Source organism: Canis aureus, chromosome 2, assembly GCF_053574225.1.
Source record: "Canis aureus isolate CA01 chromosome 2, VMU_Caureus_v.1.0, whole genome shotgun sequence".
NCBI classification, from domain to species: Eukaryota; Metazoa; Chordata; class Mammalia; order Carnivora; family Canidae; genus Canis; species Canis aureus.
The window spans coordinates 83,017,055-83,043,927 of record NC_135612.1 but is presented as its reverse complement, the minus strand read 5'-3'; the positions used below and the strand labels follow the sequence as shown (position 1 = coordinate 83,043,927).

Here is a 26,873-nt window from a genome sequence, read left to right as displayed (position 1 = left end):
TTTAACTGAATAAACTACATAATCGGGCCATCAAAGATTGTCTACTATTGAAGATGATATTCTCGAGAGCAAAATATGGGAATCAGTAAAATTCAAGTAGGATATATGCAATTCACATGATGATTTAAAGTTAATTCAGTGTAACACTCTCATAGCAAGTGATAGACAAAAATTCTATTCTGTTTATTTAGATTTCTTTTCTTTTCCCTTCTAATTTTATTTATTTGAGCACAGCTGACGCCCAATGCTACATTCCTTTGAGCTGCACAACAGAGTGATTTAACAACTCTCTCCTTCGTACTGTGCTCACCACAAGCACTGCTCTCATCCGTCATCCTATGGCGCGATTACAATATCATTGATGACCTTCCCTTTTATTCAGGTTTTCTTAATTTCAAGCTTAAATTTATGTGGTGAACAGCATGAGAAGCCCGCCGCATTGGATTTGACAGAAGACAAGGTTTCATTACATCTTTTGTGACTCTTGCTTGTCCACCACTAGCTTAAATAGATGGCTTTCTATAACTATTTTTTTTGGTTGTGGTTGTCATCTAGACAATTCCTAACAACTTCACAATGCGTGAGGCTCTGTACCTCATCTTCTGTCCTGGCCATAAAGTTGGAGAAATAAGATGAAGTAAGTTCCTGATGCTTGAAGTCAAATCAGCCATCTTTGTCTTCCTCTTTGGAAGGCCCCAAAGGCCTCAGCCTGAGGAGACCACATGGAGAGGAAGAGAAAGTACTATCTGGCCAGGTTGGTGCATGGCATTATGCATCTATGCATCCTCCTCATCTTTCCTCTTTGGAAGGCCCCAAAGGCCCCAGCCTGAGAAGACCACATGGAGAGGAAGAGAAAGCACTATCTGGCCAGGTTGGTGCATGGCATTATGCATCTATGCATCCTCCTCCTCGCTCTCTGGTTAATAATTTCCCTGCACTGTGTGTGTCGCTTTTAATTACTCTTTAGAGTTAGAATCTTTAGTTTAGGCAGAGCCGCTTTCACTTTGGTCCAGTCTAGTTAACCAGAGCTGTGACCCTATTAAGAGAGCACAATTTCCTTTATTTCTTGTGCCTCTTTGCACAGACATCTCCCTGAAATGTCAGGAAAAGAAATGTGGTTGGATTGAAGGATAATTAGAAGTTTCCTGGCTCCTTTAGCCCAGGGTGATCTTAATAGCGCCATTAATATCTCATTTTATTATTCTTTTCAGTGAATTTAAGTTTACATAATTTGCCCAGTTCCAAATAAAACAAATATTTTACTTTCTCCAAAACACAATCAAATCTGATTCAAATCTAAATGTATCCATATAGATACTTCTTTAAAGATCTAAGAAATGTCTGTCTCCCTTTCTGTGCCTGCGCCTCTGTGCTCCGGGGTCAGTGTCCAGACTCTTGATTCCTAACCCAAAGCCCCTAACTCCAAACCTGCCCCTGCTAGTGACAGGGTCAGCAAAGATGCTCCTGATCCTGGGGGCCCAGACCCCCATGCTCTGTCTTACCCATAGTGACTTCCAGCTCTGCAGTGGGCACATGCAGGGCACCTCCTGGCAGGTTGGGGAGGGGAGCCTGGATATGCTTGAGTCCCTGGTGCCATGTAAGGACCAGGAGTTGCTGGTAGAGAACCAGAACAGTGAGTTGCTGGTGTCACCTGAGCTGCCTGCTACCCACCCCTCATCTTCTGGAACCTTCTGTGGTTTTTCCTGCACCTGCACCTTCCTGGTATTTTGACATGCCTAGTGCTGGACCCCTGCAAAGGGCCCCTGCCCCCTCAGGTCCCATCTCCTTGACTGACACCTGATCCAGAGTCTGTGCAGATGCAGCTGCTGTGGGATATCCAGACCCCTCTATGTGATCTAGAGGGTCCACAATCCGGTCTCCCAGGAGGATGTGTGGTCAGGCCCAGTACCTGCATCCCTTAGTCTGAAGTTGCTGGAGTTGATACTGTGCCATGTTGATCACCATGAGGTGCACAAGACTGTAGGGCTCCTGCTGGAAACTCTAGGGGTGCTTCCCTTGGGCCCACATCTACAGAGGGGCATCTCCCATGAGATCTCATTCCTGACAGTGACTGCTCTGGGCAAGGACCATGTAGATATAATGGCCTTCAACAAGAAGTTGAGTCTACCTTTGACGAGCTGGCCAGCAGCTTGCATAAAGAAGAGCTGAAGCAGCGGTGGACACAGATGTCCATCCCAAAGACCCGTGGTTGCCAGAAATATCTCAGAGCCCCTCTGGAGTACTAGAGATCCAGTAGTTTCCCTCTCCAGCCTAAGGTGGGGAGGTGAGGGATAAAGGCTTGGGAACAGGCTGGGAAACATGCCCAGCTATAGGCTCTGAGGCAGCAGGAAGAGGGACCCCCTGTTACCAAAAGCCACAATCAATACCCTATGTGCAACCTGCCCAATATGCTCATGCCGATCTTGGAAGAGGCCCAAAGAGAGTTGGATCAATTTCACAATGTATGAGGCTTTGTATGAGCTGGAACAGCCCTGTTCCTCTCCCTCCTCTACTGGGAACTCCCCTCCAGGGTACCCACAGATTTGCACTGCATGGTCATTTTATCAGTTTCTTGTTTTACAAAAACAAAACCCAAAACAAAGCAAAACAAAACAAGCGGGAAAGATACAGTTACTGAGCCTTCAGCCTGAATGGGAGGAAGGTCATTCCCCACCAAGGATGATCCCTCTTCCCTGGAATTGCTGAAGGAGCTCAAGGCTCTGGATGCCTTTCTACCTTATTATTTTAAATTATTTTGGAGCCTGGGCCCCCTTGCTTAAGAGATTCTTATGGATGGTGAGAAAGGGAAGGGGGACAAGGGCTCCATGGTCCAGTAGTTTATAGCTCCTTGGGAGTCAGGAGGAGGGAGCCAGAGGAGTCCCAAGCTCCTTTCAAGGAGAATTGGTGCTCCTCTTGTCCTAATCCTCCCTGTCCTTTGTCCTTTGGAGAATGCCTCACCCACCCAGGGCCCCCAGCTGTACAATAGGATTTTTCCTTGCAAAGCTGGAACGAAAAGCTATTTATGTGTAAAAACAAAAACAAACCTGAAATATCAATTTATAAGCTTTTAAATTTTCGTAGAATGAAATTGGTAGTTTTAGAAACTTAATTTTTTTTGAATCATCAGAGCATAATTTTGAACATTATGCCTCCCTAACATTCATGGAATAGGGCTCCAGAAACCTAGAAGACACCACACACTGTAAAACACACCTGGAGGAAGATATTGTAGATCACAGGCTTAACAAATTAAAACAAATTTGGATTAATGAAATACAACACAAAATCCTCTCCCCAAATGATGGAAACAGACAAACTCACTAACATTTTTATCCTCAATGTTATGTATGTTTTAAGTGTAAGAATAAGTAAGAGGTATAGATTGACATTCATACTAAATCAATTTAATCCAATAAAAATTCTCATATTTTCAAATTACATTTTTTTTCTAGCCAAGAAGCTTTTGTATGAGCCCTAAGGGAGATGCTAATTATTATTTCTCCAAAGCTTATGAGAGACACATATTTTTCAGTAGAGTTTAAGAAAAATTATTTTTCTTGTGCCTTAATGCTCCAATTTTTAATTTCTAACTGATTTAATTAGCCTCTTCAAAGGCAAATGCATTAAAAAAATAAATTTAAAGAGTTTTCACAGTTTCATCAGAGATTATACTATTCTACTATTGGAATTTTAACATACTCGAAAGAAACTTTGTGAATATGTATGTGTTAATTATTTGACATTAGAGAATGTATTTTGGGTGGTACTTCTCAGAATATGAGTAGTAAACCACTGTGAGATTCCTACCTATATTGTTTTAGAGTTTGGCCTGCTCTAAGTGTTTCTAGTGTCTGAGCTCCGCTTGTTTGATCATGTTTTGAATCTTTTAATTCTTTCCAACACATTTTCAGAAGTTTTTTTTTATTTTTATTTTTTTAGGTTCTATTTATTTATTTGAGAGACAGAGAGTGAGAGAGTACAAGTGGGGAGAGGGGCAGATGGAGAAGCAGACTCCCCTCTGACCAGGGTGCCCAGTGTGGGTGGGGCTTGATCCCAGGACCTTAACATCATGACCTGAGCCGAAGGCAGATACTAAACCTACTGACCCCTCAGGAGCCCCAGAAGTTCTTATATTCAAAAGTTTGCCTTGACTCCCTGGCATCTTGCAGGTAGTATTTTGTGATGCTACGTAGGCCTAATGGATGGGTCTACATCAAAAATTGAAAGAAATTACAAAGGAATAGCCAAGTATTAACTCCTCTCCAATGAACAGTTATATATTATGGATTAAATTATGTCTTATTGAAAATACACTTTAACACTACAGAACCAAAAGCCTTATATTTGCATTTTAGGTCAAAAAAGGTGGGTAGATGGGAAAATTTAAATATTTTAACTACAGAAAGAACCTCAATAATCATTTGGAACATTTTAGATTGTATAAAACTATATGACTTAAAATGAAATAAATTGTGTGTATGTGTTTAAGTGTCTTTATATTAAAAAAATTATCCAAGGACATATTCAATTAACAGAATTATTTACATCTGTTTACTCGTGTATAAGACTAGGACTTTGGGACACCTGGGTGGCTCAGCGGTTAAGGGTCTGCCTTTGGCTCAGGTCGTGATCCTGGGGCCCTGGGATCGAGCCCCCATATTAGGCTCCCCCCGGGAAGCCTGCTTCTCCCTCTGCTTATGTCTCTGCCTCTCTCTCTGTGTCTCTCCTGAATAAATAAATAAAATCTTTAAAAAAATAAATAAGATTAGGACTTTGTTACAAGCTTTACCAGTCTTTGGGTTAAACATTTCTTTTTTCTTAAATAAAGAAAGTAATAGACTTTCAAATAAATTTTATAAAAGATATTTCAATATAGTTAAATGACTAAAATCCTTTATGCTCATTATGATAAATATATATTTTGATATTATAGCTACTATTTCACTGGAGAAACCACAATTAATAGATTTTGTGATTGAAGAAATGAAGTTAATTTAACTTTACCTGAACAATTGTCTCTGGAAGTTTATAAATGTCCCTCTTATATAAAAGTTAATGTTTCCCCTGGAGAACCATTTCTGGGTGGAAATGAGCTTTTAGATAATATCCAATCTTTATATTGATGATACCAATTTTTTTGTATGTGCTAATGAAATTTCTGGAGTAGATTTGTTTCAAAAGTTTCTCCTCACTCATTTTTTAAAAGAGTAAGATGTAAATCTCACATGTAGTAATTTATCGAGGCAGACAAACATCTCGACCAAAGCTAAATCAGTACTTACCCATCCTTCCCTCAATATCATCTTCACCCAGAAGATGAAAAATTCTGTAATGCTTTCTATGAATTATATGCACAGAATATTCCCACGGTTTATATCAGACTGACATTAGTTATCTCAAAGGTTTTTCTTTCTTGAGACTCTCAGAGTCCACATTTTCAGATGCTTTATCTGTTTTATACTCTTTTCTATACAAACTACGCTATATATGAGAATTCTTTTTCATTTGATGACCTATTGCTGTTGTTACATACATACAGCTTATAAGCACAATGTATTCAATGTAATTTTAGGCAATTAGTTTAATGGGTTAATTTCTGTAATTCTGTTACAAAGATCATACATGTTAATTTTATCAGTGGAGAGATATCATGATTTTTAGAAAATAAAAACAAGCCCAATTTGAAGAAATTTTAATGAAATAAATGCCAGTTTCCAAACAAAGACACATCAATGTAATAGTCACTTGGAATTTTGCGTTCAACCATTGCAACTTCATCTGGTTTTAAATTCGTTGTTAATATAAGTTTTGATGCATATTAAGTTAATTTGCATTGATTAACTTATAATAATTTAACTGTTTTAATTGATGAAATATGCTGTTTGTTAAGATTAAAGGCAATATGCCATCTTGCATTTTATATCCATCTCAAACATGAATTAGTCATTAGTCTTCACGTTGGAAATGATTACGAATCTATTAACAGTTAGAGGCTTATGGAGAGTTTACAATTTTAAATTTTACACACACAGATATAGATGCATGTGTTTCTATATGTGTTTCTATAACATACATAAACATGTATCCTAAACATACATATGTGCTTAGGCACAAATTATGCACATAAGTTTACACATACATCAAGAAATAAGAGGAATATGGACACTGCAAAGTCTGATCCTTTTTTTTTTTAAGATTTGATTGATTGATTGATTGATTGATGATTGATTTACTTATTTAAGAGAGACAAAGAGAGCAGGAGCAGGGGGAGGAGCAGAGGGAGAGACAGACTCGCCGCTGAGTGCCAATGGTTGGGGGCATCTTCACTGGCCAGGTTGCCTCAAGGGGCTCCATCCCAGGACCCTGATATCATGACCTGAGCCAAATTCAGATGCTTAAATAGACTGAGCCACCCAGGGTCCCAGAGCCTGCTCCCTCTTTTGCCAGATACCAAAGCCAACAGCACAAGTCTTAGTTTTCAGCTGAAGCATTACCTTCTTAGGAGAGCTTCCTGAGTTTCTCATCCTGACCTAATTTCTGTCACTCTCTATATATTTTGCATAAATTGCTTTATGAACTAAAAACCACCTGAGATTATCTATCTACTCATCTTCCTGTCTACCTACCTACCTACCTACCTACCTACCTACCTAACCTTATCACCATCACTTACTTTTATATTTATTATCCTTCAACTACAATGTAACCTCCATGAAGGCAGGAATTCTGCAGATGTGTGCGTGTGTGTGCACGTGTATGTGTGTGTGTCACACTGCCAACTTCTATGACACTACCTGGACTATGAAGATCACTCAACAAATATTTCTTGAATGAATAAATGACATAATAGTGGGGAATCTGTCCTTGTAGTACTAGTATATAAATTATATAGCAGATAAAATCATGTAGTATAACATAAAACAAGAGAAAACCCCCCATCCTGAATATGTTGTTTCTACTCTTACCTGCCCCCCACCCCAGTAGGTCTATGATCCTGGCGAAACCAAGGACCTTGTTCCAGCTCTTTCTTATGCATCCAGAAGCCATGACTGAACTCTGGCTGAGGACTCAGGCACACTGCTTCAGTGAGTGAAGATCAATTTTTGAAGAACTGTGCAGTGGGATCTGCAGCTGACTTATTCTTCAGCAGTGTTTTTTGCCTAAAGATTTAAAGTGGAGAGGAGGAGATGATGGTCAACTTTGGAAATTCCAGGACACAGAAAAATGACAGCTTAGGCACTTTCCTGACCCTGGGATTAAACATCTAGTGTTCACCAAGAAAAAGAAATCTTTAAAAAAAAAACAAGAAATCTTTTTTTCTGTCAGCTTTGGCTAGCACTTAATGTCAACTACAACAACAAACACAAACAAACAAACAAACAAAAAAACAAGAGAAAAGGATAGATGCATAGTTGAATGTTTGCTTCCCTTATCCTGGTGAAAAAGAAGAAAAATGGACTGTGTCTCTTAGGTATCCATTCTATGTAGGGACCACAGAAAACCCATATAAAATGTGATGCTGAGGGCAGGACATCCCAAAGACTTCACATGTCCCTTTACTCTGGGTCCCACGTAGGCTGAGGAAACTTAGCATCGAGTTGTCTGGGGAAGGGAACAGGAACATTCATTTCAGCTTGGAAATTCGGAACCAGAATTCAGCTTCTAGGAAATGTTCCATCTCACTCTGGGTCTCACCTTCTGAGAATATTACCTGCACTCTGTGTCTGTTTTCCCTGGTGGGGGGTTTCCAAAATATGAGGAAGATGGGACTGTGTGTATAGAAACCTTTGCCTAGATTCGAGGAGTGCCAGAGGCCTTTTCTGTATAGCTTATTACAAAAAGAAATAAAGTTGAGTATTAGACAATCTTGACCTAAAATAAACCTGCCGCTTTCACAACTGGAATGCTCTTCCCTCCACAAAAGCTCATCCTACATAGTTATTCATTCCTCCCTCCTTCCCTGTTCTTAATGATGCTCATCCTCATCCAGCTCCTTTCCTTGCCAGGCCATTTCCCTCACCTCTCGTTTGTGACAAGCAAATGTTATAAATGCATCTTTTATTACGCAGAGAAATTTAGTTTTCTTTGCCTCACTTTGCATTTACCGTGGCCACGACTTAAGGAATATATTGTTATCACTAAACAGTTTTGTTAAATAAACTCAAAGAATTTTGCCACCTTCAAAATTAATACAAACACATTTCACTGTTTTGAAAAAAAAAAAAAAAAGTTATCCCACTTGGACTTCAGAATAACCCTACTGGATAAATTATTAGAATATTGAAGGCTCAAAAAGGTATAGCATTCTGCTTTAGCTTGTGTGGTTAGTAAATGATATTTAAAGTCACTGTGTTTTTACACCAGTCTCCCTAATATGTCATATCACTGACTGCGTAGATAATAGTTGGCATGGAGTTGAATGGAATAATATCTAATAATTCCAGATTTCTGGATTTCTTTGTTTAAAGTTTTCTGTTGGGAGCAAAGCATAATTCAAGAATTCTTAATTTTTCAAAAGCTATTTATATAGGTGTAAAGTCTCAACAATGATAATCTCAAAAGATATGCACAGCTCATTTGAAATGTCTTCAATGACCGTATTAGATAAAAGATGTTGTAGTATAATGGTGTGTAGTGAGCCCAGCTTCTGGCATCTGCCTGTCTAGAAAACGCTGAGGGCACACTTTGTGACCCTGAGAACATGTCCTCATGTCTCAGTTTTCAAATCTGCAAATTGAAAATAATGGTATCCATTTTAAGCTTGTTTCAAAGTTTAAGTAACGGGTGCAAATTGCTCAGACTAAAGTCTGGCCTCTAAGTATTCAATACTGTTAAGAAGCTTTTTTTTTTTTTTTTTTTTTAAATCTATTGATTAAAAAATAATTCTGCTAGTTGCAAACAAATATCATCCCCAAGATTTGCAATTATAATAATATCAGAAGATGTGTTTTGAAAACCCCAAAGACAAAAAAATGTTTAATATATTTCTTGCATGTAGGGATTTAATGTTGGACTCCCTGCACCCCCAAACTAGGTAATATTACATAATTTGATCTGTTCAATAAACCTACTGTGTTGACTGAGAAAAGATTATGCCAGAGAGACCAGAACAAAATTGTCTCATTATTTCTTCACTTTGAGGCTACGGCAGTTTAAAGTAAAATTCAAATTTAGATCTTTCCTTTTTTCACCCCTGGAACCAGAGCACAATGTGGATGCACCGCTAGTGTCCTAGACGCCCACCCGAGCCCCCGACCCCTGACAGGGCACCTCTCCACCCTTCACGGCCGCCCCACCACCTTGGCAGTCTTGCCTTGATCATTCCTTTTTAATTAAATAAGTACTGAGTGATACTGTTAGCCCCAGACTGTATCTAGTCTGTAGCACACTTTCATACCTTTGTTCACGGCCTTCTGACTTCTGACCCCTTCCCTCTCCAATGAGGATTATTTCATTCAACAAAGGTGTATATTCCCAAATCCTAAGCACAGACCAGTAATTACTCAGGATAAGTTTGTCAAATTGATGAAATATTGACAGACACCCTGCTCTGATTATTTGTCGTCCAATTCTTCCCTGTCTGTCCAGACGGTATAGGATTATGCTCTCAGAAAAAGAAAGGGAATAGTCTTTTCCTCCCTCCTTCTCTCCCTCCCTCCCTCCCTTCTCTCTCCCTCCTTCATTCTGTCTTTTCTTTTTCTTCCCTGTGTCCCTGCCTTCCTGCCTTCCTCCCTGCCTGCCTCCTTCCTGCTCTTTTTTTCAGGTCTGATTTACTGCTCAAACTTCAGCTTAGCACTAGAGCCTTGGGAACTATGGGCGTACAATCACTTATACAGCGAAAACAGGTCACAGGAGGTCTAGTGGGGTATTTTATTTCAAAGTAACTGGTGCCATACCTTCCCATACTACTACCATAACCCCAGGAAAGTATCCCCCCCACCACCAACCCGATTCACAATTTTCTATAAAGTGGCACTGCATTCTCAGACAGGCAATGGGCCACCCTCAGGAGCTCTTCCCAGGCAAAGCCAACTTCTCCTCCACAGGGGAGAACCTAGAGTGTGTATGTGAATGGCCTCAAAAGCAGGTAAGTGGCTCTCAGTCAAATTACTGCTGGGAGTAAAAATTGTTGCCATTTTTATTATTTGTCTTATCTTTATCTTTGTTTTTAAGCTACTGGCCTAAAGTAATGGCTATTATATTGTTTTCTACTCTGTATGAATCTAGAAAATATCACCCATCGTTACCAACAAAGGAGGAAATAAAAATATGAACCCTGTACAAGGAATATAAAAACTTAAATCCTGCAGCACCTGAGTGGCTCAGTTGGTTAAGTATCTGACTCTTGATTTTGGCTCAGGTCATGATCTCAGGGTCCCGAGATCAGGCCCACACATTCAGCTCTGTGCTGGGTCTGGAGTCTGCTTGAGATGCTCTCTCCCCCTCTCCTTCCTTCATCCCACTCCCTCCCTCACTCTTTCTCTCTCTTCAAACAAAACAAAAAAAGACAAAAACTTGAATATCAGTTCTGATTTTGCTACCGACTTTGAGTAAATCACTTAATTTTTCAAGGTCTTAGTTTGTCTATTCATTTCATCATTTTTTTTCAATCATTCAGGTACGTATGGAATGGTAACTGCATACCAGGCTCTGATCTGTCTACAAATAGCCCCAGGCAGAATGTCTGTATCTAAGAACTTGATGAGCAACACAAAATAATACACCATTAAACAATACATACAAATGTACAAAATGATGCAACGTGCCCTCTAATAAGGATTTGATACAGGAGAATAATGGATTAAGTGACTAATTCTATTTTCCAAGAAAGGAAATATGGTCCTTCCAGAGAAGTAATGTCCAACTGATGAGTAGTTATACAAACAAGATAAATCCAAAGAACAGGGATGGATTATCTATCTATCTATTTATCCACACATTAACATTCATACATGTATATACACACCTTGTGTGTGTGTGTATATATATATGCATGTGTGTAGTGTGTGCATATATATATACAGTCTGACTTGCTACTATATATACATGTATATGTATAATGTGTATGTATATGTATATGTATGTGAATGTGTGTACTATATAGTTCATATATATATATATATATACACATATATAGTTTGTTTATACATATATTTGGGAAGGAAAATGACATGAGACTGAAATGATAGGATTCTGAAGTAAATTTTAGTTATAGTAAGGAACATGGCCTTTACTTGAATATAATAGAAAACCACTTTTATTTTTTTCCTCAGTCGTAAAATGACATGAAGGAATCATTTATTTTAAAAAGAGTTCCTGAAAATTAGGGGGTTTAAGCTGTTGGAATAAGTAAAGCTCCAAAATTCAATGATTTCTGACCAACACAACTGACATAAAATATATAATACCAAGTCACCTAAATAGGCCCTGTATTCTAAGGGAGAAGCATAGTAAAATAGTGATAGATGCTTTGTACATAGAAGCCATTTAATAGATGTTTATTGAATTATTGATGAATAAACAGTTCCAAGAACTTCCTGGGAACTGCACACAGCAAAGGCCCTGTTTATTTGCAAGAAATGGAACATCACAATAAGGTATTTTTTCTTCCCTGCTTTCTGTCTTGAACAAGGATTATCTCAAATGTGGGAAGGTATTTTAAAGTACTATGAAATTCATTTAAAACTCCAATATAAAGTTTCAATAAAATACCATCTACTTAAATAACATAACTGAATAATCATTTTTAACATATCTCAGCGAAGCCACTCAGATATATTCTTTGAAATATAATAATACAAAGAACTTATAAGAAGGAAATATACAGATATTCTGAATGCACAGAGAAGTGTGTACTTAATTTCTACTTCAGAACAGATGAATGCAAGGTGGCTGCAAAGCATTTCAAAACATATTGCAAAGGAGATAATGCATTTGAATACATTTAATCCAGCACAAATGTTAGAAAGTAAAGCTCTGTGCTCTCCAAAATAAACTAATATCTCCTTGAAAACAACCTCTTGAGACCTTGGAGGAATACCCCACCACTACAAAGAAACTTGTCTAAAGATAAAGGTCAACCTGGAGAGATTGTCAATTTTCCTTCTGTAAAGTTAGATAAGCTTTCCCTTGGAGGGAGTGGGAGAGGGGGTGACACCAAGGTTGAGTGAAGCTCTATTTTATCCTTCAGATTTCCAGTTGGTTTCTTCAGGCGAGTAATTGCAGAGAAATGAGTTCTTTTCTCACTAGCTAGTAATTTTTCTTACTCTTCAAACCATGGATTTCATATCAGTTCTAAAGACCTTTTTTTGCTAGTTACACTTAGCCTGACTTACAACTAGCATTAAAGCTCTCAGTCAAAATAGACAGAAGGAGAACAGAATGACTTCTAGGGTTGAGAAAAGAGCCTAGGGCTTTCTTCTCAGGTGTATCCACATTATTTTCTCAGATAAATTGCTTTTAGTTTGAGTATGGGTGTGTGTGTGTGTGTGTGTGTGTGTGTGTGTGTGTATGCTTGTGCGAATATGTTATAGCCTTCCTCCAAATTTGGTTGTTGATTAAAAAACAAAGAACTTAATCTTTAGATTTTGGACTTGACTAATCCTAAGCAAGCTGGCTCATTGTTCAAAGTTGCTGTTTTCCACATTTCCAAATACAGTGCTTAATTCATTCTGCTGAATTTTATAAACTAGGCATATTAATCAGAGATCTCCAGAGACAAGATTAATAGAATCATTATAAGGAATTGACTCACATGATTATGGAGTCTGGCAATTCCTGAGATCTGCAGGGTGAGTTACCACCTTGGTGACCCAGGAGAGCTGATGGTATCATTCCAATCCAAGACTGAAAGTCTAGATACCCAAGAGGTGCTGATGATATTTTAGTTCATGTGAGTCCAAAGCCAAGAAAAAAACAATGTCCCTATTCAAAGGCAGCCATGCAGGATGAATTATCTCACTGAAGGAAGAGTCAGCTTTTCAAATTTTTATTTAGGTTTTCAACTGACTAGATAAGGCCTATCCACATTAGGGAGGGCAATCTGCTTTACTCAGTCTACCAATTTAAATGTTCATCTCATCCAAAACACCCTCACAAAATTACCCAGAATAACTTTTGACCAAATTTCTGGGCACCCCTTGGCTCTGTCAAGTTGACATATAAAATTAGCCATCACATCAGGAATGGGATTTTTCTCCCTTGCCTCAGAGAAAATTACCAGTTAAAAGGATCCGAAAAACGGGGACAGAACAATTAGCAACTAAGCTTATCTCATCTATTTTTTTTCAAAATTAGAAGCAGAAATTATAAATACATATTCTACACATACAAATCATTGAGGGATTAAAATAAAAGTAGCATCCAATATTCATTCAGTGTTTGAAATGTGCCAAACGTTGAGCTAGCTATTTTATATGCACTAAGAATTAGGAACCCATTCTTGCTACTCAGAGAAACACATATGCAATCAGGGAAATAGTGAAGGACAGTCAGAGCTGAACATTTTTGGAGGAAGAGCCAACTCCCATGTCTTCATTTCTACGCTGCATGAAGTGCATAGATTTAGCCCAGAACTGTAGCTCAACTTGGTTTCTGCATATCTGAAACTTATTAAAACATGGCAGATGTTAAAATGAAGCAGATCAGTGCTTATCAGTTGAAAATATTTTTCAGTAATGCAGCCCAACAATAGACAAAATGTATACACTTTTCTTTCCTCCAAGGAGGGCCCAGAAAAGCACTATTTAGGGATGTTACAGAGAATACTGAAGGACCAGGTAAAATATTGGGCTAGAAGAAAACTATGGTTCCTTTTCATTCTGAAACCCTATAAAATGTAGGAAAAAATTGGGGCTGTAGTAAAAGTTTAACTCAGATACTTTCTGTCATTCTTTGGAAGTATATAATTTTGCAACCTTTCAGAAAATAAATTTGATACTAAATAAGAGGAGGCTTAAAAATATAACTCCTAAGTTATACTATGTTAAACTATGGACTTTGAGTGATTATGACGTGTCAATATAGGATCATACTTTGTAAAACATATGCCATTCTGATGGTTGATGTTGATGATGAGGGAGGTTTCACATGTGTGGGACAGTGAGTATATATGGGAAATCTCTGTACTTTCCTCTCTATTTTATTGTATACCTAGAAGTGCTCTTTAAATAGTCTCTAAAGATATAACTGTGGGGACGCCTGGGTGGCTCAACAGTTGAGCATCTGCCATCGGCCCAGGGCATGATCCTGGAGTCCCAAGATTGAGTCCCTCATCAGGCTCCCTGCACAGAGCCTGCTTCTCTCTCTCTCTCTCTGTGTGTCTCTGCCTCTCTCTGTGTCTCTCATGAATAAATAAATAAAATATTAAAAAATAAAGATATAACAGTATTGATATAATAATTTTAATACTTCTACTTATGAGAGTATATTTTAAGAAGTAATTATAGTGGGGGCACCTGGCTGGCTTAGTGGGTACAGCATGGGACTCTCGATCTCAGGGTTGTGAATTTGGGCCCCATATCAGGTGTAAAGGCTACCTAAAAATTTTTTTAATTAAATTTAATTTTTTTAAAAAAAGTAATCAGAGACAAAGGCTTATGAATAAAAAATATTTACTGATATATTTTAATAGGTTAAAATAGGGCAATAATTTTTATACCCAGTCCTTGGGGAATATTTTAATAAACAATGGCACAACCACAAGGCATAATACCCAAAACAACAATGATAGTGTGCAATAAAATATTGCTTAATGAAATATGAAAATGTTCAAACATAATTCCCAAGTTGGACAGTTTATTTGATCATACATCTACTCAATGACTCAGTCATTTCAATCCTAGGTATCAAACCAAGAAAATACAAACATATCTAAAGGCTTGTACACAAACATGCGGAGTACTTCTTTGTGATGCCTTCACCATTGCCTCCTCTGGTTGATTTTTTTTTTCTTTTCATTCCATAAATGGGTCCTGAATGATGAACTAGATGGAACAGATCTGAAGATCACAAGGATTTTTAATTGCATACATAAAACCAAAGAAGGCCTCCTGCTAATACATAAAAGCCTACAGAACATGCTCTGCTCAGTGTGAATTCACACAGCTATCTTGATAACAATGGTGCTAACTAACTTCCTCCATTCTGTCACTGATATATTGAAGAAAAAGAGACTGGAATGAGGATGGGCAAAAAAATAAGGGGAAATATGATCGAACACCCTGTCAGGTCCTCTACCTGCTGGAAGAAGCTGGAAGTGGGGAAGTTCATCACTTGAGGCATCACAAGCATGGTTTTGCACAAAGAGCTTAAAGATTTTATATGGAACAATTCTTGAAGTTATGTTTGGCATGCCCTAGAGCGCAGGAACCACACTGGCCATTTGTCTTTGCTTAGTCTCCTGGGACTCGTTTCTCAGGGGCTGTGGATATTGACCACAGTGCTGTATGTCGTGGATAATCCTTGAAGGCTATATTTTGGAGCTGCCTGTGCAGACATAAGAGTAAAAATGATCAAGTGTCCCTATCAGGAGCCTGTTAACCTGGAGCATTACATTTTCTAAGAAGCACAAACTACCTAATTATTGACCTCTTGGGAGTTTTGAAAGTGGAAATTAGTGGGTAACGTGATAAATCCAATAAACTAATTTTTGTTAAGGTGTTAATGACATATTGGCATTTTGCAAAAGCTCCTTTGTTACTGACTAATGAAGTCCTAGACATCATTTCTCATTCAAAATTTCTGTCAATATCTAATTGGATGAAGGCCACAGAAAGTGTGCCAGATGCAAAGTGGCCCTTCATGGAATGAGTTTTGTTTTGTTTTTGATTTTGTTTTTGTTTGTTTTTGTAACTGCAAGGTTCATTCTTTAAAGATAGTCTTAAACAATGCCTCTTGCTTTTATATTGACCATCCAAAGCTGACATTGTTCAAGCAGTTTGCTCAGCCCTCAAATAAAGAGCAGTGAAAATTCATTCTCTACTTCTGGGGTTTACAGTATCTATTTGAGTAGTTATATTTGCAAGTTCTGTACTTACCTTAGAAAGAATTGTAGCTATTATGGAGCACCAGGACCCACAGTGTAATCACTAAAATGCTGAGGTAACTTCCTTTGTTCCACTCTACAGTTGCAGATATAAAGATATAATCTTTATTTTTTTTTTATCCAAACTCAGAAGCAAAGCAAGGGAGTAACAAGATGCTTTATAGATGAGGGGACCAGCCCTTTCTGTAGATCACAGTCATAGAAATGTCAACCCCTTCTACATCTGAGATCATAATCTATGGATGTGGTATGTGTGTGGTATGTGTGCATGTGTGTGTGCTCATGTGTGTGCGTGTGTGTGTATGTCGAACGTAGACTCATGTTAGGAAAAAGGTCATCAAATCTATTTCTGGGGTATTGTCTTTCTCTAAAACAAATAAAAAAAAGAAAAAAGAAGAAGAAGATGAGAGTCTTACCACATAAAGGTGTTCAAATTAACCAGGAAACTCTATTCATTGAGGTGGGAATTTTGGCTCCAAAAGAAAAATAATTCAGCTCTTTCATAAGAAGAAAAATGGAATAAAAAAATGTGGATTGGGGGATCCTTGGGTGGCTCAGCGGTTTAGCACCTGCCTTTGGCCCAGGGCGTGATCCTGGAGTCCCGGGATCGAGTCCCGCATCCGTCTCCCGGCATGGAGCCTGCTTCTCCCTCCTCCTGTGTCTCTGCCTCTCTCTCTCTCTCTCTCTCTCTCTCTCTCATAAATAAATAAATAAATAAATAAATAAATAAATAAATAATTCTTTAAAAAAATGTGGATTGATGGAAACTATCACCCTAGTTTCTCTTTTCTGTTTCTGATTAGTTTTTCCTCTGAAGACTATAGATAGCCACACACACATACACATCCACCCACATACAGATAGTTGTACAAGTGTGAAAGTCATTTGAATATAGTAAATAAAATGATATCTATAATTTTCTCTATTAATTATATGGAAAAAGAAAGTACATAACCATTCTGACTGAATGAGAAAGAAAATCATATCATTCATATTTTTTTTTAAAGTCTGGCTGCAAAGATCTGTGATATTTGCAAATGAATTTCTTTTAACTTATAAGATCTCAGAGTTTGCAAAGTAAACTAGGAATAGAAAGAAATCGAGTAGAAAACTTTACTCCTCAAAAAATGTTCTCCTCTCACAAAATGATTTTTATAATATCTTTATTTAAGAGGAGTCCATTACTTTGTGAGCTATTGTTTGAAGAAGTCTGTGAAAATCTATTATTTAAAATTGAAGACTTTGGGAATGGGTTATACTTTCTGCTTCATGGATAATAAGACTTATTCCTTTATCAGATACTCCTTTCAGAGAAAGACAGTTTACACTTATTCCATGTAAGTTTCAATTGCCATTGAGAAAATGTGTTCTTTCAACAGCCCTTGTTTCTGAATAAAAATTCATTTAAGATGTCCTCACTGGGCTGCACCTCTGTAGACTTTCTTTCCTTTCACAAAATGAGCAATATATTTTATGAAAAATAATTATATTTTTGGCTTCTTATTCATTTTACTCTATTTTTCACTTGTGGATAAAAAAAAAAGTGTACTCATCTTTCCTTGTAGAAACAGCAAGAAAATCAAAGTTACAACCATCCAGAAAAGGTCAAAAATAATTTTATTTCTTATATAATAAAGGAATTGACTTGAGCACCCTGTTAAATAATTTCAGAAGAGAAGTGGCTTTCCTAAGCAAATGACATCATGATTATGCAATCTTGGTGGGAGATTACAAAGAAGTGTATATATCTTTGTACCTATACATTTACTTCATGAAATATCATATCTTCAAACATCAGGGAAATCCTCAATTTGCCATATAAAGGAAACATGAAGTATTCCATAATGATTCTTTAGTGCTCAAACTAAATTTAAAATTATTAAGGGGTATGCATTGAGTGACTTCTACTATAGAATAACTCAAATATTGAAAATATCAAACATAGAAGAGGCATCTGGATGGCACAGTTGTTTGAGCATTCAACTCTTGGATTGGCTCAGGTCATGACCTCAGAATAGTGGGATCAAGCCTTGCGATGGGCTCTGCACTCAGCATGCAGTCTGCTTAAGATTTTTTTCTCCCTCTCCCTCTGCCCCTCCCCCTCCACCCCCTGTCCCATGCTTGCTTGCTTTCTCTCTGTCAAATAAGGAAATAAAATGTTAAAAGAAAAAAAAGATGTCAAGCATAGAAGATGTGCATCCAGGCAAGCATTCTGACAGTTTATGTATTTCCGGTCCAAATCATTGTTTTCTGTAAAGCTCAGGAAGAAATATATCATTTGAGCTTTTGGCCATGTGACTACTGGTAAAAAGATTTAGTTCAGCAATAATGCTGATTCATCTATAGTCTTGTTTTTAAATATGCTTGATGTTATCAAAGTAATAGCTTTGATGAAACTGGAACAGATACCATATATTCTGATGTAACAATCATCCATTTTCAGGCAGAACCATCTGTAGATATACTCCAGTCCCAATGCAAAGCTTTAAATTTAGACAAATGAAATTATAGAGATCTAAATTATACCATGGAAAAAGTTTTAAAAAGTCTACTTTTTGTTGTGACAATTTAATGAGTTAGATTATATATATGTCAAATTTATTTTTATTCCTTTTAGGAAACAGATAGATGGTACTTTCCAGATTCTTTGCATGATGATGTGATCATGTCACAGAGGTATGGCAAATGGAATGTGAACTAAAGTGACAAGTATTACTTGCTGGTCTGTCCCATGGAAAATTCCCATGTAAGACTCTCTATGCTCTTTCTTATTCCATCAGCTTATGTAGACAAGCTCAGCACCCTTTATTCTTATTCCATCAGCTTATGTAGACAAGCTCAGCACCCTTTAATCTATCTGTAGAAATTGGCAGAACCATGAGAGAGAAGAATTTGGTGTCCCTCAAACACCAATTAGAAAGAAAAATAATAGATCAAAAGCACCCATTTTGGGTTATATCTGAGTTAAAAAAATAAAATATCTCTATCACCCATTATCTGTATATTGTATGTTTTTTCTGTTATTGTTAGAATAGGTAGTGTTACCTTAGCTGAATATGGGATCAGTGGGGCTGTATTCCCGGCAATCCACCCTGACACTATGAAATAAAAAAAATGAAACAAGAGCTATCATTTATAGCATAAATGATACGCTGCCAGACGCCAGACTCTTCATTGATTATATTACATACCATATCTTTATTTAGAAGGATTAGTAACAAACAAGACTGACTTTGGTGGATTAGCAAGTAAACTTAATGTAGTGATGGAAAGTAACTCAAAGAATCAGCAAAGGAAATCTGGGGAACCAGGGTCAGAATATGGAAAGAAACCAAGTAAGGCCAAGCACCCATCTTTACAACCACAGGAACAGTCTGAAGGGGATTCTGTGATGGGTGTGTGTCACTTAGGTAGTCCATTATTCCAGGGACACTGACACCTTGCTGGACCTCATCTCTGAAATGTCCGAAGACTTTATGTCACTCATACAAGATCCAAAGTTAACATAGCATCCTCTGGTTAATTGAGACATGGTCACAGTCCAGCATACCAGTTTACAGTAGCTCAGGAGACCGAGTTCTGGCCCCATTTAGCTTTTAGAGTAGAAGGCAGAGCTTTCTGTTTCTCCAAATTTTTGTAGTTGGGAATTGTTACAAGTAAAAAGGTAGTTGAGGCTCTCACAAAAAAACAAAATACAAATAAATTCTGCACTTCATTATTTTGAACTATAAATACTCATATACATAATTCTTACTCTTATATTCCCCAAATATGCTGTTATCTAACTAACTCTGGGGTAATGGGTCCTGGACTTACCTTCTTCCCAAAGAGGAGCACAAAATGTTTCCATCAACAACTGCATCCAAGTCTGAAACTTTTCCTCTATATGGCAATCTATGATCAAAATCTTAAAGGTTAATACCACCAACAATTTTCACAGTTAATGTTGGAGAAAAAAGGAAGAAAAAAAGGAAATTGGTTGGAGGCTACCTTCATTTTATAACTAGTCAATTAGCCAAGGTCTGCATTGTAATGTTCCTACTCTCCTATCCATTCCACATTGCTTTTTCCTCCAGCCATCATTGCAACTGGATGAGAGATTCTTTAATGGACTTCATTTTCAAAATCTGTATTCTCAAGGAATATGTGACTTTTGAGATCCTGCCTAAATGTGTGCTTAGGTCATCCATCAGCTCCTCTCACTCAGTGTGGAGGTATCAAGAAGCACCAAGTAGGTTCATTAATACACACATCTCTGATTTACAGCATAGTCTATATGTCACCTTAACAATGCAGGGTTAGGGGGCCATGGATGGCTCAGTCGGTTAAATATCTGCTTTTGACTCAGGTCATGGTCTCAGGGTCCTGGGATTGAGTCCTGCATTGGACTCCATGCTCAACATGGATGTCCCTCTCGTTCCCCCATTACACCTTCCTCAGCTTGTGCTCTCTCTCTCTCAAATAAATAAACAAAATATTTTAAAAATTACAAAAATAATACAAGTTTTGTTTTGTTTTGTTTTCTGGGTCCATGGATGGTGATATTTGTAAAGAAATGTCAAGTAAAATGAACATTAAGCATTTATTCCACAAAGGATAAATTACTTCTCTTCCATCTCAGAAGAGGTCTGGTATAATGCATATGCACCTTTAGTTGCGAGGATCACAAAGGGTAATATTTATACGTGTGGCAGGCACTATACCCTATTCAGTAAGGATTGTTCTCATTTCTCTTATACAGCCTTGGGATCATACTGGGGAGTGAAGTGTGTTGCTGAAGGCGGACACTTGCATCAATTTTGTACTTTAGCAAACAGGAGTCAGGGTAGCCTCGCTACAGAGAGAACTATCATTGAAGCTATAGATACCCCCACCTCCTATAATGGTCTTTTTTGCTATTAATTTCATTAGAGAATATTAGGTTTACTGACTCATATTCTCAGGGAAGTTTAACCGGCTGCTTTTCTATGTAAGTTTCTGTGGTGGTTAGAGCTCATATTTACAAACTATATGTGTTTTCACACTCTGGGCCCTTTCTGAAAGATCTTTAAAAATCCTTTCCCAAACTTCTTATTACCAATTATGCAGTCTTACTCTTACAAGTCCTTGATCATTTTTGCAAATGGTCTATGAACTGCTTTAGATTCTAATATGCTAATTTTCTTCCTGGCAAAGTAAAAAACAAAAACAAACAAACAAAAAAACAAGATGAACTTCTTGATGTCCAACCCATGAGAAGTTTTGAATTTCTAATTTCTTTTTAGTATATCTCTGAACACTAATGCAATGCACTAGCCACACAGGGGACTAGTGTCTGTGCTGCAATGTGATGTTATTTATTTATTTATTTATTTATTTATTTATTTATTTATTTATAAAGATTTTATCTATATATTTGAGAGAGAGAGAGAGAGAACAAGCAGGGGGAGGGGCAGAGGCAGAAGGAGAAGCAGACTCCTCACTGAGCAGGGATCCCAATGTGGGACTCAATGCCAGGACTCTAGGATCATGACCTAAGCCAAAGCCAGGCTCTTACCTCAGTCACCCAGGTGTCCTGTGAGGCCATTTACTAACCACAACTTGTACTGTTTTCCTATCCTTTATAGAAATTATGAAAAGACACTCTCCATGAAGTCATGAAGGTACATTGAAGGAACATTAACACTGTGGCAGTGTAGGCCAGATGACAGTATAAGTTCTCTGATCATGAAATATGCATATGAATCCAGTACCTGCTCAGACCCAGTCTTCGTATTCTTCCTTGAAGATGGAATCTTGTTGGTTGGTCAATTGATGGGTCAGCGAAAGACATATCAACCATCAATGGCAGCTTGGCTCCCATGGTCAGATGTTCTATTTCTATCAGGGCTCACTTGTTAATCAAGAGCTATTTCCTAAAAGGAGAATAAAACCATGGCAAGGTCCACTCTAATTCTGAGGCTTATTGTAGGTTCTGTATGGCATAAACTGTAATGGATACTTGGAACTTCATGGAAACTAATAACCTATAAGCTCTTACTAGAAGAGTTAATGATTTTTGGAAAGTGGCTCAGCCTATACACCTTCTCTTGCTGTGCACTCCACTCAAGACTGGAAACGTTCAGAGTCAATACAATAATGAGGAAAAGCAGGGCAGCCAAATGTAGCATATGTTGACTCCAAAATCCATAGCATTTAAAAATAATTAGATGGAGAAAGAGTGTTGTTTACAGGCTCTCTACATTATTTTGTAAAGAATGAATGCAAGTTTAGACACATTGGGTAATGAATCTACTATTTATCATGCTTATTGAGTTTCCTCAGCTATTGTTTACAATGTTTACTGGATCTAGGTATCTTTTTTTTTTTTTTTTCTCTAAACATAGCCAGATTGCCCTGTAAAGCCAGATGCAGGCCTTCTGCCAAATTGTTCTTAAGTAACACTGGAGGGTTTCATGTTCTAGGCTCTAGGCTTTAATGCTTAATACTGCCAAGACATTGGTAAAAAACAACAACAGCAACAACAAACAAACAAACAAACAAACAAAAAACAATACATAATTTCTCACATTTCTATTTAACTCAATCACTGCCATAGAAAGCTTTCTTCAAGTAGTATCTCTGATCTCATAACTATATAGTTTGTATATCTCTCTACAGACTCAACCCTCATCCTCTATCTCCGAGTTGAACTATTTCAGTCTGCCCATGGCTATGGACTGAATATTTGTGTCCCTCTAAAATTCAGGTATTGAAATCTTATGCCCAATGTGGTATTAGAAGGTGTGGCTTTTGAGAGGTGATTAGTTCGTCAGGGCAGAGCCCTCACAAACAAGATTAATGTCCTTATCAAAGAGTCCCCAGAGTACCCCTTTGCCCTTCCACCATGTGAGGAGGACACAAGGGGAAGGCACTGTCTGTGAACAACAGAATGGACTCTCATCAGAAAGCAAATTTGCCAGTTCCTTGCCCTTAGAGTTTCCAGTCTCTGAAACTGTGAGAAATAAATATTTGCTGTTTATAAGTTCCCCTAGTTTATAGTATCTTTATAGCAGCATGATCAGACTAAGGTACCCACGGAGTCCTGAAATGCAATCAGCAATCTCCTCTTTATTCCTTATAATTACTCATTATATTCCCTGGCTACTGCTCAGTATACACCTTCTAAACATAATTGAACATGCATTGGTGCTCGTAGACAAATAGCTACCTCTGAAACCCAATGAAGTACAATATTTGTTTTCACACATTGCAAATATATCAGAATCCTGAGTTAGAGACAACCAACTCCTTACTCTTCGTCATTCCATTCGAACGTCACTCTGAATCTACACTATGTGGGTTTGAATTTTAGTTTTACACATAGTAAACTCTGTAAATGGTGGTTGTTGTTTCCAAAAACATTCTGAGTTGCTTTAAATGAAATCAGAAATGATTCTGAGGCAGACACTAAAAGTATGTTCTTCATTAAAAATTTAAAGACTATATTGAAATTTAGGTCATGGTTATACAAATAATATACTGGGATTTTAATTAGAAATGAAATATTAGTAGCTGTGCTGTGCAATTCTCAATTTGGGAATGAATTAAGACATTTTAACAGAAGTTTTGTTCAAAAAAAAAAATTCAAAAGTATGGCTTTGGCTTCATTAAAGAGAGTGTTTAAAAAGAAAGAAAAAAATGATCCTGGATTGACCAATATGGTCATCTTGACTACTCATGATTTCCAAACATTCTGCTTTTATTGATTTTGTTGCCTTGTCACTATTTTTTTTTCCTCATTTAAGCACTTTCTCTAGTAGGTGAAAGGCGAGAAAATAAAACTTTAGTCAACCTTGCTTATTACCTACAGATTTATAATAAAATCAAAGCTAGAAATGAGTCCTTACTACTTGTATATTTCATTTATTAAGGAATTGATAGCTTTTTTAAACACATAAGAGTGTGATAAGAATAGAGAAAATAAGAAAAAGCTTTAGTAGTGTAGTGCTTTCTTAGAACTCCATTCCATGCATGGTAGGATCACTGAAATAATAATTCTTTATAATGGTAATAAGTACAATCTGAACTGAAGTCACTACATTTGGGAACACACACACAAATGCCATTATTTAAAAAAAAAATCATCTTCAGGTTCTCATCCTTTTGCTGTTGTTATTTTTTACTTTGTGTTTTGGAGGTTAATACAATAAAGACAGATCAAAAACATTGCAGTCTTATAAATGGTAAGAAAACATTAATTTCAGCAGTTAATGGAAATTCAGTGTGACCTGCTCCTTAATGTTCTCCATTAGTAGTTTCTGCTGTTGTTAGTTTGACTTTTACGTTTGGAAATGTATCTATGAGGCATTACATTGCAATGTATTCTGTGCAAAAACCTGTATAAATATTCTTTATAGCATCTTTGTTTGTATTCCTTTGTATTGTTTCAATATATCCTTGTCCCCTATTCCCTACACACTTTAAATTTATTCATCTTAAATGTACTACAAAGCCTATAAACTTCTGAAGTTAAAGTGTTGCTGCAAGAGACTTCTTTTAGCCTCTTTCTCCTATTATCTCATATTTTTCTTACTACTCGAAATAAGAGAAGCTTCATCTGCTTAAGATTTTCAGCAGTTTTACCAACAAGCTAAATTTAAATATTAACCTTAAATGTTTATCATTATATTAGCACCTTTAGCGCTGCCACGTATTACCTCGTTGACTTACTAGTGGTCCTGATTCCTTTTGATCTTCCAGACCACATTTAGTATAAAGGCATTTATTATTATTTATTTAGTGGCTCTGGCAGAGAACCTGTAATTAAATAAGTTAATGAAAAATTAAAATATAAAGTTTACTGAAATTATGCTGCCTTGATTTCTATACCTGGTTAAAAGTGGTGGAGGAAAATTTTGATGTTTCACAGTAGCTACTGTTACTGGCTGTATGTCTATGCCTGCCCACATGAGTTAGAATCTACCTGTGATGGCTCATTTGTGATGGCGCCATGGTTCCAGGGGTTTTATTGTTGTTGGCATTCTATCACTTGTTCTGTTGGGGGAGGAGGAATTATATGTTCTCTGCTCTGAATTCTCGGTGGCCTAACGCTATTCTGTTCCAAAGTGTTGAACAATGGGAGTTTGGGGGCCTGCTTGTTAACAATTTCAGGTGAGCCTGAAGAACTGTACACATTTTACCAATTTCTGTAACATTATATGGAAATTATATGGAAAGTGTTTTCTAAAGTGAATTATATCCTTCTTTTAAAGATTTTATTTTTATCTATTCATGAGAGACACACAGAGAGACGCAGACACATAGGCAGGGGGAGAAGCAGGCTCCGTCCGGGGAGCCCAATGCAGGACTCAATATCAGGGCCCCAGGATTACGACCTGAGCCAAAGGCAGACACTCAACCACTAAGCCACCCAGGGATCCCGGATTGTATCTTTAATGTTTCAGAATAAAAACTAGTAACACATAGCAATGTGGAGTGATGTTTTGGGTTCTGAGTTTCAGTGGTTAGATAGCATGTAAGCACCAGGGGTCTTTCTCTTCACATTGATTTATTTTTCCTTTTCGTCTTCTGAACATGGAATGGTCCTGGCTTTAGAGTCCACACATCTGAATACTGGGGAAAGGAGAACTTCTTTTTAGCAGGGAGGAGGGAATTTTCCTATTAATTTTTTATTGTCGAGTTGATTTCGAGTATATTTTGTGGAATATTGTAGCTTAGATATTTTTCTTTAAAAAAGAAAAAAAAATCCAAACTCAATACTAATATATCAGCCCTTTTGAAATGTCATTTCTGGAAGCCACTCTCCACTTAATTCTACACTTTGGGAACTGACATTTTTAGCAGTACAATGATAACAACAAGAAAACACTAAAACCAGTAATAAAGCCTACCTGGAAGGAATATAGTGGGAAGTGTGAGAAGGGGATTTCCAGAGATCCCTTCATAATTTTAATCCACAAGCGAGACACCAGCCACCAATGTCTTTCACTAGGGGTTTTGCAATTTCAATTACCTTTAGATACCATTACCTACCTTTATACTTTTATTATGAGAAACACAATATAAAGCAGTTATATATATTTGCCCAGCAAGATGTTACACCATAAGTTACCCATAAGTGTCTCTATAAATATAGACATTGTACCTAGCATGTTGAATTAATCCAGAATTTTAATTCAAGAGAAACAGCACTTTGATAACCTTGCCCCTTGAGTCTAGCACTCTGTTATGTTTGTGAAAGGCATGCATTCCTCATTTGCCAGGTAAATTGCTCCATATAGATATTTTAAGCTGTTTGTCTCAAAGGTAAAAGGAGCTCATGACACTTAAGTGTCTGCAGTCTTGACTAACACATATATGAAGGTTAATAGTCTCAACAGTAATTTTTTTTACCCCAGTATTACTTCTTTTTTTTTTTTTAATTTTTATTTATTTATGATAGTCACAGAGAGAGAGAGAGAGAGAGAGAGAGAGAGAAGCAGAGACATAGGCAGAGGGAGAAACAGGCTCCATGCACTGGGAGCCCGACGTGGGATTCGATCCCGGGTCTCCAGGATCGCGCCCTGGGCCAAAGTCAGGTGCCAAACCGCTGCGCCACCCAGGGATCCCCCCCAGTATTACTTCTTAAAAAAATCTTCAAAAATATGCTCGAAGAAGTGGCACTTTGTTTTAAAATCACAAGCTAAAACTATAAGCTATGCAGCATTTTCATGTGTATCCAATTACTAGTAGAGTTCTTTAAGTGTAAAAATATCACTGATACAGCTAAAGGGGTGTTGGGTTTTGTCTTTATCTGCTATTCAGCATTTGAGAGACAGTTTTCCAGTAAGCATTTGCAATGTTGAAA

General features: G+C 37.3%; 3 long non-coding RNA genes across 13 annotated transcripts in view; 2 read left to right on the top strand and 1 right to left on the bottom strand.

Moving 5' to 3' along the window:
- Positions 1-24,994, bottom strand: part of LOC144302696 (uncharacterized) — a 79,273-nt gene extending 54,279 nt beyond the window's left edge. For 8 of the 11 annotated variants that reach the window (XR_013369700.1, XR_013369732.1, XR_013369727.1 and 5 more), the window contains exons 1-7: positions 24,896-24,994; positions 21,778-21,939; positions 19,862-19,939; positions 16,038-16,121; positions 15,238-15,486; positions 14,868-14,999; positions 6,966-7,160 (exon numbers count right to left, since the gene is read on the bottom strand). This is a non-coding gene — a long non-coding RNA (uncharacterized LOC144302696). Of the gene's footprint in view, positions 1-6,965; positions 7,161-14,867; positions 15,000-15,237; positions 15,487-16,037; positions 16,122-19,090; positions 19,144-19,861; positions 19,940-21,777; positions 21,940-24,895 lie in introns of all 11 variants that reach the window. The other 3 variants (XR_013369748.1, XR_013369752.1, XR_013369710.1) reach the window with 3 other exon arrangements.
- LOC144302734 (uncharacterized) lies at positions 18,663-21,977 on the top strand. Its single transcript, XR_013369769.1, has 2 exons — positions 18,663-18,791; positions 21,652-21,977. It is a non-coding gene; the product is annotated as an uncharacterized LOC144302734 (long non-coding RNA).
- Positions 24,995-25,055: 61 nt separating the features above from the next.
- LOC144302731 (uncharacterized) overlaps positions 25,056-26,873 on the top strand; it is a 28,441-nt gene continuing 26,623 nt past the window's right edge. Inside the window, exon 1 of the long non-coding RNA XR_013369758.1 lies at positions 25,056-25,177. This is a non-coding gene — a long non-coding RNA (uncharacterized LOC144302731). The remainder of the gene's footprint in view (positions 25,178-26,873) is intronic.